The sequence below is a fragment of the Ceratotherium simum genome, chromosome 6 (genome assembly GCF_057802395.1).
Source record: "Ceratotherium simum simum isolate JZ-2026a chromosome 6, ASM5780239v1, whole genome shotgun sequence".
NCBI lineage: Eukaryota > Metazoa > Chordata > Mammalia > Perissodactyla > Rhinocerotidae > Ceratotherium > Ceratotherium simum.
Window position 1 is genome coordinate 1,931,308 of NC_141905.1, and position 18,445 is coordinate 1,949,752.

Sequence of the window (18,445 nt, forward strand, 5' to 3'; positions counted from 1 at the left end):
GCGGGAAAGGGGCACCCATCACGCTTCCTAAGAAGGCTGCGCTTCCAGGCCATCATCCTGCAGAACAGCAGGGAGCTCCACGTGCGCAGGGGCCCGGCAGACCTGGCAGGGCCTTTCTGCAGAGCGCTGGCCTCCAGTGGGAATGGTCGTGGTGGGGACTTCCTCCCAGATGTGCAGGGCTTTGACTCTGCACCTGTTTTGTCTTGAGCTGCTCCTCCTTCCTGACCACAGTCTTGCCGCCTGCTGTGGCCTGAGAAGCGTGGAGGCGGCCAGTCCTGGTGCTGCTGCTGACCACTCAACAGAGACTTTGATTTTTCCTAAGTAGAAATTGATCAGTGTGGGATTTAGAGATTTTCAAAGGTGGCTTTGTTTAAACTGAGAATTGGGCAAGTTAGGATCTTCATTAAAAAGCACCATGTGCTCACCAGGGTTAACGAGGCAGATCAGAGTGGCCCTGACACTAAATAAAGGCCAATTAACTTCAATCATTGTGGCCTGGGTGCTTGCTGGCAGTACAGCCTCCCTGTCAGGGAAGGTTTTCCAGGCCGGCATCCCTCTGTCGGAGGCAAGGAGGACTGACCCCCAAAAATGGCCCCTGAGCCACGGGGCGGGGGGGAGGTGGGTCCTGCCTTCTACCCTCCATGCTGCCCCTCACTGGCTTGCAGCTCCTCCCTTGGGGGCATTGCCCCACACAGCCTGCCCAGCATGGTGCTATGGACAGAGAAGCAGGACTAAGAGACCGGGGTCTCCTGTGGTCCCCAACCGGCTGAGGGGCAAAAACAGAGATTCAGGCTTTCAAGGCCCTGTTTCCTCATCCATGTAACAAATGGATTAGAAGAGAAAATCACTGACTCCTTCTTGTAGAAAAGTTATATAAGTCAATGAATAAAGACAAACGATGTCATCACAGACCTTGCTCCCTGGGGACCCAGACGCCTTACTTGTGCTTCTTTTAGTAATAAAAAATAGCCAGTGTTTATACAACCTCCACCATCTGCCAAGGTCCGTTCTAAGAACTTTACCTATACTGACTCAGTTAATCTTTACAAAATCTCTATGAGGTAGGTACTATTATTAACCCCGTTTATGATGAGAAAACAGAGGCAGTCAAAAGATTGACTTCTGTGCTAGGTATTTTTCATGCACACTTCCATGTGATTCTCATAAAAACTTCTGATATTTTTAGCTCTGTATAACAAAGGTGGACACTGAGATTCAGAAAATTGACATGACATGCCCAGGTTGATATTGCTGGTAAGTGATAAAAGGAGGACTTGGATGCACTTCTTTCTGTTTCCCAAGTATGGTGGTATAGAATAGCTAACTGTCCAAGGTGAGGGATTTAAAATTCCTCCTTAAGATTTGTTTGTGAGCCCTGCATTATTCTATTCAAGGTTCCTGGAAAGGAGAGACTAATAAGAACCAAATACTAACAATGATCATAAAATAGTGGGTATAGAATAATGCCTCTGGTGCCATCTTTCTCCATTGAGATTCATCCTTGGCTGTGCCACTTTCTTCCTCCTGATTTCTCTCAACAACCAACCTGTGGATGCTCTGACTTGTTCATTAAAGACTGGAACCTAGGGGCCAGCCCCGTGGCTTAGCAGTTAAGTGGGTGCGCTCTGCTACTGGCGGCCGGGGTTCGGATCCCGGGCGTGCACCGATGCACCGCTTCTCCGGCCATGCTGAGGCCGCGTCCCACATACAGCAACTAGAAGGATGTGCAACTATGACATACAACTATCTACTGGGGCTTTGGGGAGAAAAAGGGGAAAAAAAGGAGGAGGATTGGCAATAGATGTTTTGGCATTAGGATTGGCCGGTCTTCCTCAGCAAAAAGAGGAGGATTGGCATGGATGTTAGCTCAGGGCTGATCTTCCTCGCCAAAAAAAAAAAAAAAAAAAGACTAGAACCTAGCCCGAAGCCTTCTTCTCTACTGCAACTGTTGTTATTAGCGTAAGAGACTTCAGCATTCACAGAGCCACTTCATCCAACATCCTGATCTCTCAATCCCTCATCATGTCTCCTGTTCATCTGAGCTGCTCATTTCATCATTCATCCTCACATCTTGGAACTTACCATCACAAACAACTATATCACATGTTATGTGTTACAATGCTCCATTCGTATACCAAACCTGCTCTCTTATGAGCTGGTTAGTTCAAACACCTCCAATATTCTTTCACCCCACTGAACTCTCCATTTCCCCCAACACTTAGGTTCCCATAAACATCACTGTTGTCTCTCTCCTGCTTGGATGCCAAGATTCCAATGTCAATTACTCTCTTGCCCACACTTAATTCTAGATAAGCCTCTCTATAAACCTTCTCCATGTTGACAACCAAAAAGTTGGAGGTAATCACACAATTGGGGAGATAGGTTGTATTGTTTATGATATATAAACAAAATATGAATATATATATGTATTCAGACTGTCATCTTTAACTGAGCTCCCAGTACTGCCTGTCAAACTCACATTTTCCATCCATTTAACTCTCTCACTTTTTATCCTATGACATAAATACCTTCCTAATCCTACCATTTCTTTCATTCTCACTTCAAACACTCCAGACTGAACTACGACCATCTTATTCGAAGGCCAAAATATTTTCCTAATTGGTCTCCCTAGATTCAGTTTTGCCGCTTTCCTATCCATTCTCCACACAGAAGTAAAAAAATGTTTATATTATGTATTTTGTCATTTCATTCCCTTGCTTTATGTTACTTTTGTGATATTCTATGCTCATAAGATAAAATAGAAATTCTTATCTTACTAGCCTGCAAGTCTTACACAGTCTTTGCTGTGTCTAAATCTCTCCATTCTTCCAAATAGGAATTTACCCTTATTGATTACACTCCACCTTCGTGATCTCATTTTAGCTTTGTGAACATGCCAAGCTTCTTTCTAACTCAGGATATTTTGCACATTTTCTTTATACTTTTTCCACTCTTTGGAGACCACCCCTCAGATCTCAGCTTAAATATCCCGTTCTCAACACATCGTGAAATCCCTCCTCCCCGTTCACTGTGGTGAAGTGCTCTTGTCGTTCGCTCTCCAGCACTATGTACTTTTCCTTTAAAGGTTCAATTGTTGTTAGATTAAATGTTTATTTATGTACTTACATATTTAAATTGTATCTCTGAAATTATCTTGTAAGATTAAGAAAAGGAGGTTCCAGATCTGCTCACTCACTACTGTAATCCTGTGACTTGTGCAATGCCTGAAATATGGGACATGTTTGACAAACATTAACTCGTTCTACCATAAACTAGATTTGAGACCTTGAACTGGGTGCGTCAATCTCTACAAGACTTAATTTCCTGAGTGACAGGATAGGATCACAGTACTCTTTAGAGGACTGTCATGAAGTATGAATGTAATTATGGGTGGAAGACACACTTTGGCAATTCTAAATGCTGTGTGGACAACCTAGCTGATGACCCCAGTAGCCATGAGCAGACCTAGTGCCCGGATCTCGGTTTCTAATGCCATTCTCCAATAAAAGGAACCAGGATTCCTTGGAGAAATGGCAGATCCTAGAGCTGAGGTAGGGAATGTACAACAATAGCCTGGAGCATCTTGTGGTGCCAGAAAGCAAGTGAGTGTTAAAAACAAAATAAAACAAAACAAAACCCCATTGCCAAAGCCGGAAAAATTTGTGCAACAAAATAAATAAAGTAGGATTGGATTATAACTCAAAGTATAAAATATCCATGTGACTATATTTATGTAAATAAATGATTTAATAAATATTCAAATAGGAAGGAAGAGACAAATCTTCTATGTAGAAGAATTCCAAATAATTTATGTAGATATTCCACCCTCCAGGAGGAGGAGCATAATTCCCCACTCCTTAGATGTGGGCTGCACAGTTACTTTCTTCCATATATGGAAAGAGAGAAAAACTTATAGTAGAAAAAGAGTAAATTTACAGTAGAAAAACCTGACAAACGCTCTAAGCCAAGTGGTAAAAGTCAACATCAACCATCATAAATCATGTTGATATTGTGAACCCTTGAAAGGATGTGATGAAAATGCACTTTACCTCATGGTCTTCCTTCTCAAAACCCGTAAGCTCAGTCTAATCATAAGAAAAACATCAGACAAGTTCCGATAGTAGGACATCCTACAAAATACCTGACCAGTACTCCTTAAAACTGTCAAAGTCACCAAAGATAAGGAAAATCTGAGAAGCTGCCAGAGCCAAATGGAGCCTGAGTAGACATGAAAACTAAATGTAATGTTTATCCTGGATGGGATCCTGGAACAGAGAAAAAGGACGCTGGGTCAAAACTAAGGAAGTCTGAAGAAGCTAAGGACTTTAGTTAATAATAAGGTATCAATATTGCTTCATTAATTGTGGCAAGTGTACCAAAATAACGTAAGATGTAATACAATCACATCTTATACAGTAGTCTTCCCTTATCCAAGGTTTTGCTTTCTGTGAATTCGGTTACTCGTGGTCAACTGCGGTCTGGGAGCAGATCATCCTCCTTCTGACATATCGTCAGAAGGTCAATAGAGGCCTAACACTACGTCACAATGCCTACATCATTCACCTCACTCCGTCTCATCACGTAGGCATTTTATCATCTCGCATCATCACAAGAAGAAGAAGAGTCAATATAATACAATAAGACATTTTGAGAGAGAGAGAGACCCTTTCACATAACTTTTATCACAGTTTATTGTTATAATTGTTCAATTTTATTATTAGTTATTGTTGTTAATCTCCACTATGCCTAAATTTTATGAATTAAACTTTGTCATAAGTATGCATTTATAGGAAAAAACATAGTATATATAGGGTTTGGTACTACCCATGGTTTCAGGCATCCACTGGGGTCTTGGAACAGATCATAACCCTACTGATAAGGAGGAATTCCTGTATTTTAGAGGAAATAATGGAGGAAAGTGGATATGGAGTATAAGGGAATCATCTGTACTATCTTTTTAATTTTTCTGTAAATCTAAAACTTTTTAAAAAAAGTCCCTTTAAAAAATACTATGCGTAATCATCATTATCACATACTTGCTGTAGTCTTAGAAATATTCAGATGCACCTGCTTTCTTTTCCCCAAATCAGTGTGGGTTTTATTTTACTTTTTTTTGTTGCTAAAACTTCTGAAGCTTCTACAATCCTTATCCACTGTATTGTGCCTGGAGAGCTGAGATCTGCTTCTCAGCATGCGGTGGTTACTGAAGATCTCTGAGCTGGCCCCTTCCCATCATACCATAATTTTGGGAAGGTTTAATGAGATTATGTTTTCTTGAATGCTTCCTATGCTGCAGAATGCTCCACAGATGCAGGACAGCCTTCTTCTATGCCTTGCCTTCTGAAGGCATCATGCTGGATGTTCTCAAGCTTCTGTGACTCTTCCTAGGCTTTCATCTCCCTTCAAGACTGAGGCACTTTCTGCTCTCCCTCTTTCTGAGTCTGTCTTCATTCTCACTCACTCCCACTCTCTTCTGTCTCTTCTTGTGGGATGCATATGAGAATAAAGTTCTGATTTCTTTTCCTAATACTCCTCTGTGTTGCATTGTGAACTGAGGAGTATTTACCTCCCTTATATCTATTTTCTAACTATGCAAACTTAGGATAGTCTCTGGATTCACAAGGAATGTGTAAGGACAAGTATGAGGATGTGTTTGGAACGCTTTCAGCAATGGAAGAGGAAGGGCCAAAAATCCCACCAGGATCAATAGGTGAATTCTTACAGAGAAAGAGAAGTGGGGAGCATTGTATCTCTATCTCAATGAGAGGCATGTTTTTCTACTCTCTAGGAAATGACTTTGTGCAAATGATGGCCAGATAAATCAGAGGTCGTGGTCCATGGAATTGCTATTTCTCTCAGTTGACAATATGTAGACAACATGGTTTATAACCAATACTACTTCTTGTGCCATTTTCCCTGGTTCTGTAGCATAGAATTTAGCGCCAACAGTGGGCCCGATTGCAAGATAGTCCCAAATTCTCAAAAGGAGCTAGAACACCGGATTGTATGTGAAAATTTCTGATTTTTAAAACACTCTGAATGCCAAAAAGTACTGTGTGAGAGACCAACTCAGTCTACAAGCAAACTCCTACCTTTCTGGCAGACTAGGGTGGTGGTGAGAGGAAACAGAAGGAGGGAGGAGAAGGGAGAAAAATGTCTTTTCCTGCTTTCAAGAATCCAGCTGCAGTGAGTCTAGACTGCATGTGTCCCGATGGGATTATACCTTTCATAAAAGGCTTTCAGTTCATGTTAATTGATTGAATAAAGGGATACATTTTAAACAATTATAATGTTTTTTTAGAGAGTGATTAGCAAACATTTATAATATTGAGAGGAATCTGCACCTCATAATGAAAAGCAGAGTATTAGTGTAGAATGAATATTTTGGAGTTAGGTAAATCAAAGTTGAAACTCCAGCCTATTGCCTGCTAATGAGATGGCCTTACATAAATGGTTAACTCTCTTCACCTCAATTTCCATAGCTTGCATATGACTCTGGCTAAAAACCAGCCCTTTCTCAGTCATGATCAGATATCCCCCTTTCCCAACTAGTGCCTAAGACACAGCCTTGAACAGACAGCAAACTTTAGTAACCATCTCTCTTCTTAATAGCTTTGCTATTTAATAGTGTCCAAATGTGGTAGTGCTCTAGGTGCTGTACCAGAAGAAAATGCAGCAGTTTAAAATGATTCCAACCCAGCTTAATTACAGTCTCAATTATATTGGTCATGGCTGGAAATGGAATGCTCCTGGGGAATAGATGATGGTGATAAGTGTGCTCAATTATGGCTTATCATGTTAAAGTGTCCTCTGTTTTTTAATATGACTCATAATTAGGATTCAACATTTCTATATTTGATAATTTTATTTTTCATGTTAGAGTCCATTATTTTACTGTGAGAGCTTGAGAGAGATATGACATATAAATTGAATTTGTGTGTGTGATATGTTAAGTATGCATTTGAGGAATCGGAAATATGAATTCACAAATTAAGTAGTCGTCCTTATTGTATCTATCTCATGGACTTGCATTACACACAGTAAATAAAAATCATTACAAAAAAAGCCAGTGCAGCAGGGGAAATGGTGAACTTACTTGTTTGATATTAATTAAGTGCTTTTCCAAATAATGTGAGAATTCTCCTAATGTTATGTTAGAGGAAAAGGGCCCATTGAGTGCCTGCTTTCGTCTGGGGTGTGTGTTAGGCGTGCGTTTATATATTGCCTCATCTTACGGTTACAGCAAACTAAGAGAAGAGTGGTCTGTTCACATTTTAGATGACGTAATTAAAGCCTGGAGGTGCGAAATACCATTCTCAAGGCCATATAGCTCCTTTGTGATAGATCCAGGATTTCAAGCTGGATATAGTCACACCAGTGGCAATATCAACCTCCTCCCCTGAGAACAATATGTACTTAATTTTACTTGGAACTTGGGAAATTAGAAACAAAAGCAGCTATAGATTAGAGGATGAGAATTATGAAGATTATGCCTGAAAATGGTATCCCCAGGAGACTAATTGTAAAAGGGAAGATGAAATTTGGGTGCTGGGCCTGATGTTCTCTCAGGGATAATTCCAGAACTCAGGCCTATTCTGTGGTTTTATGGAATTAATGCTTCCCTGGGTGAAAGGGAGCCTTTATGTCAGCATGGGTTAATTTCAGACAAAGGAATCATCTGCTGATGAACAAAAATCCCAGTGTTTGATGATCTCTTTCTCAATTTTACTTTCCATTTAAAACTGGAAAATCAGTCTATCTCAGGGCCTTTGTGTGTTTTTGGAGTTATACACTCCTTTTTGCTTCCAAAATACTTGTCAAATGTTAGAAAAATCAGTAGTGCTTGGGCTAGTGTCATTAATAGGAAGAATTCCTGATTTACCTAATCTAAGATGTCCCAGAAGCCCCTGATGCCCAGTCTGTGCAGAGTACCCTTAAATTTAGAGACCCTATGAAAATTTAAGACCTACACTCTTCTTTATTAATTGTAAAATTGGCATCGTTGTGAACCATGGAAATGGACACACATGGAAAAAGGAATAAGTTCGAAAATCTGCATAAAATGGCAGCACAATAACTAGAGAGACAGATTGCAAACACTGACCTCGCTGTTGAAGTCAATCAGGTTGCAGCAAAGCATTTCCCGTTGCTAAAATGCCACACTTTCTCTTTCTTATCCCACAAAATACACCCTCATTCCCAAGGCTGAGGAGGTGCCTACTCAGTGTTGATTTGTAAACTTATTTCTGTTCCTTTTGGTTATAGTAAAAAGATAAATATCTTTTTAGCCATAGTCTATATATCTAATCCACTCTCCTCCCCCAAACACTGCTGTCTTGGGACAGGGCGCTTAGTGATTCACCCTGTCTGTGTATCTCCTAAACAATTTGGAAAAATCGCTGAGTTTGGAATTTGTACCCAGTCCCCTGGCTTTGGTAGAACATATAGTAAGGGGACAAGTAACACATGGAAAATACAATACCAAGAGGGGCTAGAGATTCAAGCAAAGCCTTATGAGAGTAGAGTTAGGATGAATTCAAATCTGTCTTCAAGCATTCGGAAGGGATTCTTAGAAGTGACATGTCCCCTGGATTGAGCAGAGGCCTGAGACATCAAATTCTCTCACCTGTTTAGGAGATCTCAAGTGGGCAATGTAGTTATATCTTCAAATAACATTTCAAAGATAGATTGGGTGAAGACAATGCATGGGTGCCCAAGAGGTTTGACATTTATCTTCTAAGTAATGCTATTTGCACTGGGATTATGTCAGGATCAGATTTCTGGTTTTGAATTCACTATGGAAGCAGAGTGAGGATGGACTAGAAAGGTAGAGACTGGTGGCAGAGAGTCTATTCTCTCCATTTCACTAAGTAGCATAGGAAGATAGTAGATATAAAAGAAATAGCCTCAGCAGAGTTGGGGGAAACATGGAATGACTGTTATAAACAGTATAATTTAGATACTCAGTGATGGTTTACAATCTTCATGTACTAATGGAATTCTGAGAAGTAGATATGCAGAGAGAGCTGGAGTCACAGAAGTAAAGGTGAGATTTGCATTGACTATTAAAAGGAGGGCTTTTAGAAGGGAACAGCATAGATTGTATCAAGGATAGGGATTGGCCAGTGGGTCACAGAAGAGAGATGAGCCTGATTTGCCCAAGGTTTCTGCTTTGGTTTGGGACCTTAAAGTATTCTGCCCTATCCTAACAATGACTGCATCCAACAAAAAGATGATTCTGTCTGACATTTGGTATCTGGAGAGTTCTGGTTCTTATTCTTGTTTTAGCCACATGTAACTACTCTCATTTTGTTCTCACAGTCTCCTCTCAGCTCCTGTACTCAGGAGTTAATTCCGTTTGAGTAAATGCAAAATTTAGTTACTATCAGCATCTAGCCTTAGCTCTGCTCCCAAGGCTCAAAGTTGCCCACTAACAGTACATTAGCCAAAACTCCTGTCAGCTACACACAGCCTCTCTGAACTTCTTACTTGGTGCTGCCTCACCATTAGAACTTCTACTGTACCCTCTGCTCTTCAGTTGGGACCAATACATAGGGGCTATTTGTAGTGGGAAAAGAGTTTGGAAAGGAATGAGAGATTTACTTCATGTTAGAAGAAGGTGGTGGTGGAATCATTAAATGCTTACATCTAAAAGACAAAGAGAAGCAGTTATATTTGTGTTTAAGAAATATGGAGTCATGAGTCATGAGTTGGAAGTATTTTGATAAAAGTGACACTAGAGCGAGATTCATCTTGCTGAAGTGCATAAGATGGTTTCTAGAAGGATAAATCTGGAGATCTATCAAAGCAACTAAGAAGCATTTGCAATAGCTGTAACAGGACGTGGGTGTAAATCAGTGGGAGCGTTGGGAAGGGAAAGACAGGGATGACTAAGAGAAGAAAAATTAGAAGGAAAAAATGGGCATACAAGATAGAGATGACCGTAAAGTGATGTCGAGGCTTGAATCCCTTAGGGAATGGGCAAGAGAAGATAGACCAGTTTGGGATTTTGCCTCTGAATCTACAAAGTCTCTGTGCACTCCAAATGAGATTTTGGACATTTTAAAGCCTTTTATTTCAAGTTCTGTGTTGAACGTTTTTATCCTCCATATCATTTTCTTCTGATGTGCTAAGATTATAGCCTTTACTAATGGTTTTCTATCTCAGTTATGCTCCCAGAATTTATAAGCATTAATTTTGCTGAACTGATACAGTAAAAATGTTCAAAATAACATTTGGCAGAGCATTTTAGTCTGACTATTCAAGTATAACCTATAATCTTTCCTTCTGATACAACATATACACACTCATACACACGCATACACACTTATACCTGTTTTCCAGGCTTTACTTCTACCTAAAATTGTAGAAATTTCTTCCATAACTAGCCAAGGTGTATAATTTTACCTTCCCTCCCCCAAGAGAAGACATGTGGCCCATCTATTCCAATAAGGAATTTAAAGATCAGTATTATCCACAAGCCAGATATGGGTAAAACCAAACAGTCTACTGAATAAAGGTGAGCCAGCTATAGTAATTGTTGTTGTTTTCAAAGTGGTGGTTGTATATGACATCTAGTTTGAAGTTCAAGTTGATAGGATATGCTGATGATTTGCATGTAAGGAGTAAGAAAATGAGAGAGTCAATGTTGACTTAGAGGTTTTTTTTTTTTTTTTTCCTGGGCAACTGGGTGAATCATTTTACCAGATGTGATGGCTTTAGATGCCTACTGGACAACCAAAAGGGGATGTCACACAGGCATTGGATGTATAAGTCTGGCACTCAGGAGGGAAGTAGGAACTGGAGATAAAAAATTGAGAGCCTCAGTGTAGACCTTTTTTTAAAGCCAAGGGACTGGATGAGCTCACCAAGGGAGTGTGTGTATAGAGAGAAGAGCAGAGGAAGAAGGACTGAACTTTGAGGTTTGCCAGCTTTGGGAGTTAGGAAAAAGAGGATTCAGCAATGGAGACAATGAAGGAGCAGCCAGTGAGCCCTGAGAGAAATCAGGAAATGATGATGCCGTAATGGCCAAGGGGGGGAAAATGTTTCAAGAATGGAGTGATCAGTCATGACAAATGCTACTGTGAGGTCAGGTAAAATTAGAACTGAGAATTGCCCATTGGATACTTGACAAGAATGACATCTAGAATTGTGAAATAAAAGCCTGACTGGAATGGATACAAGAGAGAGGAGGTGGGGAAGTGAGCCAGCAAGTACTGACAAATCTTGCAAAGAATTTTGCATCAGCCTTCCACTGGATCAGAGGGAAAATAGAGAGTTTCTACAGATGAAGATATGTCAGTTCGGTTGGTGGTGCAAGGTTAAGGAAATTCTCTCAGCAAATTAACTGGGAATGAAATGTGTTGGATATGTGAGAAGAGGGGGAAAGGTGTGCAACAGCCATCGTTGATAGAGAGTAAATTAACCAGCAAAATACTAGGGCTGCCAGGCTGAGAACTTACCTAAGGGCTGTGGTTAGAAATTTAAAGTAAGACTCCTTAGCACAATTGTTTATTTTTATATACATCATTTTTAATCTTAAGGTATGGAAGTGATGAGATCTGTTGAAAATTAATTTGGGATTTTCACAATGGAAGGAGATGCAGGCAAGGTTATGGAAGTGGAATCATGTAAAGTATTATAATGATGGATGATGGAATCTAAATCAGCTAAGGAGGAGAGTGAGAGCATAAGGAAGATTGTGGACAATGGAAATGTGATATGGTCAATTTATTGAAGTTCCTAAGAGATCAAGGAGTAAAGTGGCAGTGGAGATACTAGAGTAAGAAAGCTTGAAAGTTACAAGGTAGTAACTAGACTAGAATGTCTGTAATGTGGTTTTGGAAATGATATAGTAATTGGTAATGATGCGGTCTGAGGTATGAATAATTAAAGGTAAAATATGCGACATGAAAATTAGAGAGGAGTTGGTTAACAAACTGAGAAACAATTATGGTGGTTGGCTTCTCTACATGCATACTGATCACCAACAATGATGGCAATAACCTTAGCTATAAAATCAATGTCAGATACAAGTATCATCAATGATTGGGGGAGACTATTAGAAGACTGTAAAAAACAGAAACAAGAAGAGTTCATTGGTGGTGAAGTTTTTAGTTTTAGGGTATGGGAGATAAGAGAAGAAAGGTACTCTTCGGCAATAAGGAGTGTGAAGTAGCCCTCTCTGAACTCCAAGACTAACCTGGCATAGGAGAAGAATAGAGAAAAAAATCCATCCTTTGATAGGACTTCAGAGAAAACTTCCCAGGGATTAGTTGATTTTCTGTTTCAGGAAGGCAAGGGTATATTCAGAGTGCCAGAGAGTTTGGGGAATCTAGAAGATGTGGGAGCTTGAGTCCCATCAGGAGATATTCAGAACAGTGTATGTATATGAGTCTTGATGAATAGAGTTGACCTGGGATACTTGGGCTCCCTGCCAGGATTTAAAAAATAGATATAGGGTCTAATGGGCTTGGGCCTACTGGACTCTTAATTGCGGTGGTGTGAGGGCAGGAAGGGGATGAGATGTTCTAATTTTTTTGTTTGTTTGTTTGTTTATTGCAGTAACATTGGTTTATAACATTGTAAAAATTTCAGGTGTACAACACTATACTTCTATTTCTGCATAGATTACATCATGTTCACCACCCAAATACTAATTACAACCCATTACCACACACGTACCAAATTATCCCTTTCACCCTCCTCCCTCCCCCCTTCCCCTCTGGTAACCACCAATCCAATCTCTGTCACTATGTGTTTGTTTATTGTTGTTATTATCTACTACTTAATGAAGGAAATCATATGGTATTTGACCTTCTCCCTATGACTCATTTCACTTTGCATAATACCCTCAATGTCCATCCATGTTGTCACAAGTGCCTGGATTTCATCGTTTCTTATGGCTGAGTAGTATTCCACTGTGTGTATATACCACAGCTTCTTTTTTTTTTTTTTAATTTAATTTTCTGTTTATTGCAGTAACATTGGTTTATGACATTGTACAAATTTCAGGTGTACATCTATTTCTACCTAGATTACATCATGTTCACCACCAAAATACTAATTACAAACCATCACCACACACATGTACCAAATTATCCCTTTCACCCTCCTCCCTTTCCCCCTTCCCCTCTGGTAACCACCAATCCAATCTCTGTCCCTATGTGTTTGTTTATTGTTGTTATTATCTACTACTTAATGAAGGAAATCATATGGTATTTGACCTTCTCCCTCTGACTTATTTCACTTTGCATAATACCCTCAATGTCCGTCCATGTTGTCACAAATGCCTGGATTTCATCGTTTCTTGTGGCTGAGTAGTATTCCACTGTGTGTATATACCACAGCTTCTTTATCCATTCGTCCCTTGATGGGCACTTAGGTTGCTTCCAAGTCTTGGCTATTGTGAATAACGCTGCAATGAACACAGGCGTGCATGTATCTTTACGCATTGGTGTTTTCAAGTTCTTTGGATAAATACCCAACAGTGGAATAGCTGGATCATATGGTAGTTCTATCCTTGATTTTTTGAGGAATCTCCATACTGTTTTCCATAGTGGCTGCACCAGTTTGCACTCCCACCAGCAGTGTATGAGAGTTCCCTTCTCTCCACATCCTCTCCAACACATGTTGTTTCCTGTCTTGTTAATTATAGCCATTCTGACGGGCGTGAGGTGATATCTCATGGTAGTTTTGATTTGCATTTCCTGATAGTTAATGATTTTGAACATCTTTTCATGTGCCTGTTGGCCATCTGTATATCTTCTTTGGAGAAATGTCTGTTCAGGTCTTTTGCCCATTTTTTAATTGGGTTGGTAATTTTTTTGTTGTTGAGATGCATGAGTTCTTTATATATTTTGGAGATTAAGCCCTTATCAGATGCATGGTTTGCAAATATCTTCTCCCATTTGTTAGGTTGTCTTTTTGTTTTGTTGATGGTTTCCTTTGCTGTGCAGAAGCTTTTTAGTTTGATGTAGTCCCATTTGTTTCTTTTTTCTATTGTTTCTCTTGCCCGGTCAGACAGGGTGTTTGAAAATATGTTGCTAAGACCGATGTTGAAGAGCATACTGCCTATGTTTTCTTCTAGAACTTTCATAGTTTCAGGTCTTACATTCAAGTCTTTAATCCATTTGGAGTTAATTTTTGTGTATGGTGTAAGGTAAGGGTCTACTTTCATTTTTTTGCATGTGGCTGTCCAGTTTTCCCAACACCATTTGTTGAAGAGACTTTCTTTTCCCCATAGTATGTTCTTGGCTCCTTTGTCAAAGATTAGCTGTCCATAGATGTGTGGGTTTATTTCTGGGCTTTCGATTCTATTCCATTGATCTGTGTGTCTGTTTTTGTGCCAGTACCATGCTGTTTTGGTTACTATAGCTTTGTAGTATATTTTGAAATCAGGGAGTGTGATACCTCCAGCTTTGTTCTTTTTTCTCAGGATTCCTTTAGCTATTCGGGGTCTTTTGTTGTTCCATATAAATTTTAGGATTCTTTGTTCTATTTCTGTGAAAAATGTTGTTGGAACGTTGATAGGGATTTCATTGAATCTATAGATTGCTTTAGGAAGTATGGACATCTTAACTATGTTAATTCTTCCAATCCAAGAGCACGGAATATCTTTCCATTTCTTTGTGTCTTCTTCAATTTCTTTCAGCAATGTTTTATAGTTTTCAGTGTACAGATCTTTCACCTCTTTGGTTAAGTTTATTCCTAGGTATTTTACTCTTTGTGTTGCAATGGTAAATGGGATTGTATTCTTAATTTCTCTTTCTGCTACTTTGTTGTTAGTGTATAGAAATGCAACTGATTTTTGTATGTTGATTTTGTATCCTGCAACTTTACCGTATTCGTTTATTACTTCTAAAAGTTTTCTGGTGGATTCTTTAGGGTTTTCTATATATAAAATCATGTCATCTGCAAATAGTGACAGTTTCACTTCTTCCTTTCCAATTTGGATCCCTTTTATTTCTTTCTCTTGCCTGATTGCTCTGGCTAGGACTTCCAGTACTATGTTAAATAGGAGTGGTGACAGTGGGCATCCTTGTCTGGTTCCTGTTCTTAGAAGGATAGCTTTCAGTTTTTCACCATTGAGGATGATATTAGCTGTGGGTTTGTCATATATGGTCTTTATTATGTTGAGGTACTTTCCTTCTATACCCATTTTATTCAGAGTTTTTATCATAAATGGATGCTGTATCTTCTCATATGCTTTCTCTGCATCTATTGAGATGATCATGTGATTTTTATTCTTCATTTTATTAATGTGGTGTATTACGTTGATTGATTTGCGAATGTTAAACCATCCCTGCATACCTGGAATAAATCCCACTTGATCATGGTGTATAATCTTTTTAACATATTGTTGTATGCGATTTGCTAGTATTTTGTTGAGGATTTTTGCATCGATGTTCATCAGTGATATTGGCCTGTAATTTTCTGTTTTTGTGTTGTCCTTGTCTGGTTTTGGTATCAGGGTAATGTTGGCTTCGTAGAATGAGTTAGGGAGCTTCCCCCCCTCCTGAATTTTTTGGAAGAGTTTGAGAAGGGTAGGTATTAAGTCTTCTTTGAATGTTTGGTAGAATTCACCAGGGAAGCCGTCTGGTCCTGGACTTTTATTTCTGGGGAGGTTTGTGATTACTGTTTCGATCTCCTTACTGGTGATTGGTCTATTCAAATTCTCTACTTCTTCTTGATCCAGTTTTGGAAGGTTGTATGATTCTAAGAATTTATCCATTTTTTCCAGATTGTCGAATTGGTTGGCATATAGCTTTTCATAGTATTCTCTTATAATCTTTTGTATTTCTGAGGTGTCTGTTGTAATTTCTCCTCTTTCATTTCTGATTTTACTTATTTGTGCCTTCTCTCTTTTTTTCTTGGTGAGTCTAGCTAAAGGTTTGTCAATTTTGTGTATCTTTTCAAAGAACCAGCTCTTGGTTTTATTAATTTTTTCTATTGTTTTTTTGGTCTCTTTTTCATTTATTTCTGCTCTGATTTTTATTATTTCCCTTATTCTACTGATTTTGGGCTTTGTTTGTTCTTCTTTTTCCAGTTCCTTTAGGTGCATTGTTAGATTGTTTATTTGAGATTTTTCTTGTTTGTTGAGATAGGCCTGTATCGCTATAAACTTCCCTCTTAGAATCGCTTTTCCTGTAGCCCATAAATTCTGGCATGTCGTATTTTCATTTTCATTTATCTCCAGGTATTTTTTTGATTTCTTCTTTGATTTCTTCATTGACCCAGTCGTTGTTCAGTAGCATTTTGTTTAATCTCCACGTATTTGTGGCTTTTCTGATTTTCTTCCTATAGTTGATTTCTAGTTTCATACCGTTGTGGTCAGAAAAGATGCTTGGTATTATTTCAATCTTCTTAAATTTATGGAGACTTGTTTTGTGGCCTAATATGTGATCAATCCTGGAGAATGTTCCATGTGCATTTGAAAAGAACGTGTATTCTTCGGTTTTTGGATGGAATGCTCTGTATATATCTACCAGGTCCATCTGTTCTAGTGTGTCCTTTAAGGCCAATGTTTCCTTATTCATCTTCTGTTTGGATGATCTATCTGTTGGTGTAAGTGGAGTGTTAAAGTCCCCTACTATTATTGTGTTACTGTCTATTTCTGTTTTTATGTCTGTTAATAATTTCTTTATATATTTAGGTGCACCTACATTGGGTGCGTAGATATTTACAAGTGTTATATCCTCTTGTTGGATTGTTCCCTTGAGCATTATGTAATGCCCTTCTTTGTCTCTTTTTACAGTTTTTGTTTTAAAGTCTATTTTGTCTGATATGAGTACTGCTACCCCAGCTTTCTTTTCATTGCCATTTGCGTGGAGTATCTTTTTCCATCCCTTCACTTTCAGTTTGTGAGTGTCTTTAGGTCTGAAGTGTGTCTCTTGTATGCAGCATATATATGGGTCTTGTTTTTTTATCCAATCAGCCACCCTATGCCTTTTAATTGGAGCAATTAGTCCATTGGCATTTAAAGTAGCTATTGATAAGTATGGACTTACTGCCATTTTTTAACTTTTTTTTTTTCTCAGTGTTTTAGTAGTCCTTCTCTGTTCCTTTCTTCTTGTATACAGAATTGATTGTCACTTTAGTTTGACCTCTGTCTGAAAGCTGTACTCTTTAACTCCCCTCCTCCCTCCTTTTATGTTTTTGATATCATATCTAACCTCTTTTTTGTTCATTTGTATCCATCACGTTCTTATCATGGAAATAGATAATTTTTCCTATTTGTGGTCTTCTCTTTTCCTCTTAAATCAGTCCCTTTAACATTTCTTGTAGCACTGGTTTCTTGTTGACAAACTCCTTTAATTTTTGCTTGTCTGGGCAATTTTTTATCTCTCCTTCCATTTTGAATGATAACCTTCCTGGGTAGAGTATTCTTGGCTGTAAGTTTTTTCCTTTTAGCACTTTAAATATATCGTGCCATTCTCTTCTAGCCTGTAAGGTGTCTGCTGAGAAGTCAGCTGATAGCCTTCTGGGGTTTCCTTTGTATGTAACTTGACTTTCTCTTGCAGCTTTTAGGATTCTCTCTTTATCTTTAATTCTGGACATTTTGATTATGATGTGTCTTGGTGTGGGCCTCTTTGGGTTTATCTTGTTTGGGGCTCTCTCTGCTTCCTGTACCTGGATGTCTGTTTCCTTCCTTAGGTTAGGGAAGTTTTCATCCATTCGTTCTTGAAATAGATTCTCTGCCCCCTTGTCTCTATCTTCTCCTTCGGGGACACCTATAACACAGATGTTAGTGCGCTTGATGTTGTCCCAGAGGTCCCTTAGACTGTCCTCACTCTTTTTAATTCTTTTCTCTTTTACCTGTTCAGCTTGCGTAATTTCTTCTAGTCTTTCGTCCAGCTCACAGATCCGTTCTTCTGTATCCTCTACTCTGCTTTTGAGTCCCCCTAGTGAATTTTTCATTTCCAGTATTGTATTCTTCATTTCTGATTGGTTCTTTTTTATGTCTTCCATTTCTTTGTTGACATTCTCACTGATTTCATCTGTTCTTCTCCCCAGATCAGTGAGCATCCTTAACACTCTTTGTTTGAACTCTCTGTTGGGTAGGTTGCTCATTTCTGTTTCACTTAGTTCCTTTTCTGGGGTTTTGTCCTGTTCCCTTGCTTGGAATGTATTCTTTTCCCTCCTCATTTTGCCTCTTTCCCTGTGCTTGTGACTACGTATTAGGTAGGTCAGCTACGTCTCCTGCTCTTGGATAGGTGACCTTATGTAAGTGATGGCTTAGGAGGCCTGCCGTGTGCCTCCCTCAGTTCTCAATGTTCCAGGGGCGACCCCTATGTGGGCTACGTGTGTCCTTCTGTTGTGGCCTGTTTGCTCTCCCTGTAGGTGCCCAGGGAGGTCGAGTTATGCTCCTGGCCAGCTGTTGTAATGCTCAGCTGCTTGTAGTTGTTGTGGGCCCTTCAGTCTCTTTATCAGGTGTGGGAAGCCC

At 39.3% G+C, this 18,445-nt stretch overlaps 1 protein-coding gene across 8 annotated transcripts in view; it reads left to right on the plus strand.

Annotated features, from left to right (window-relative positions):
* NRG3 (neuregulin 3) overlaps positions 1-18,445 on the plus strand; it is a 1,039,619-nt gene that overhangs the window by 375,363 nt on the left and 645,811 nt on the right. The window lies entirely within an intron of this gene.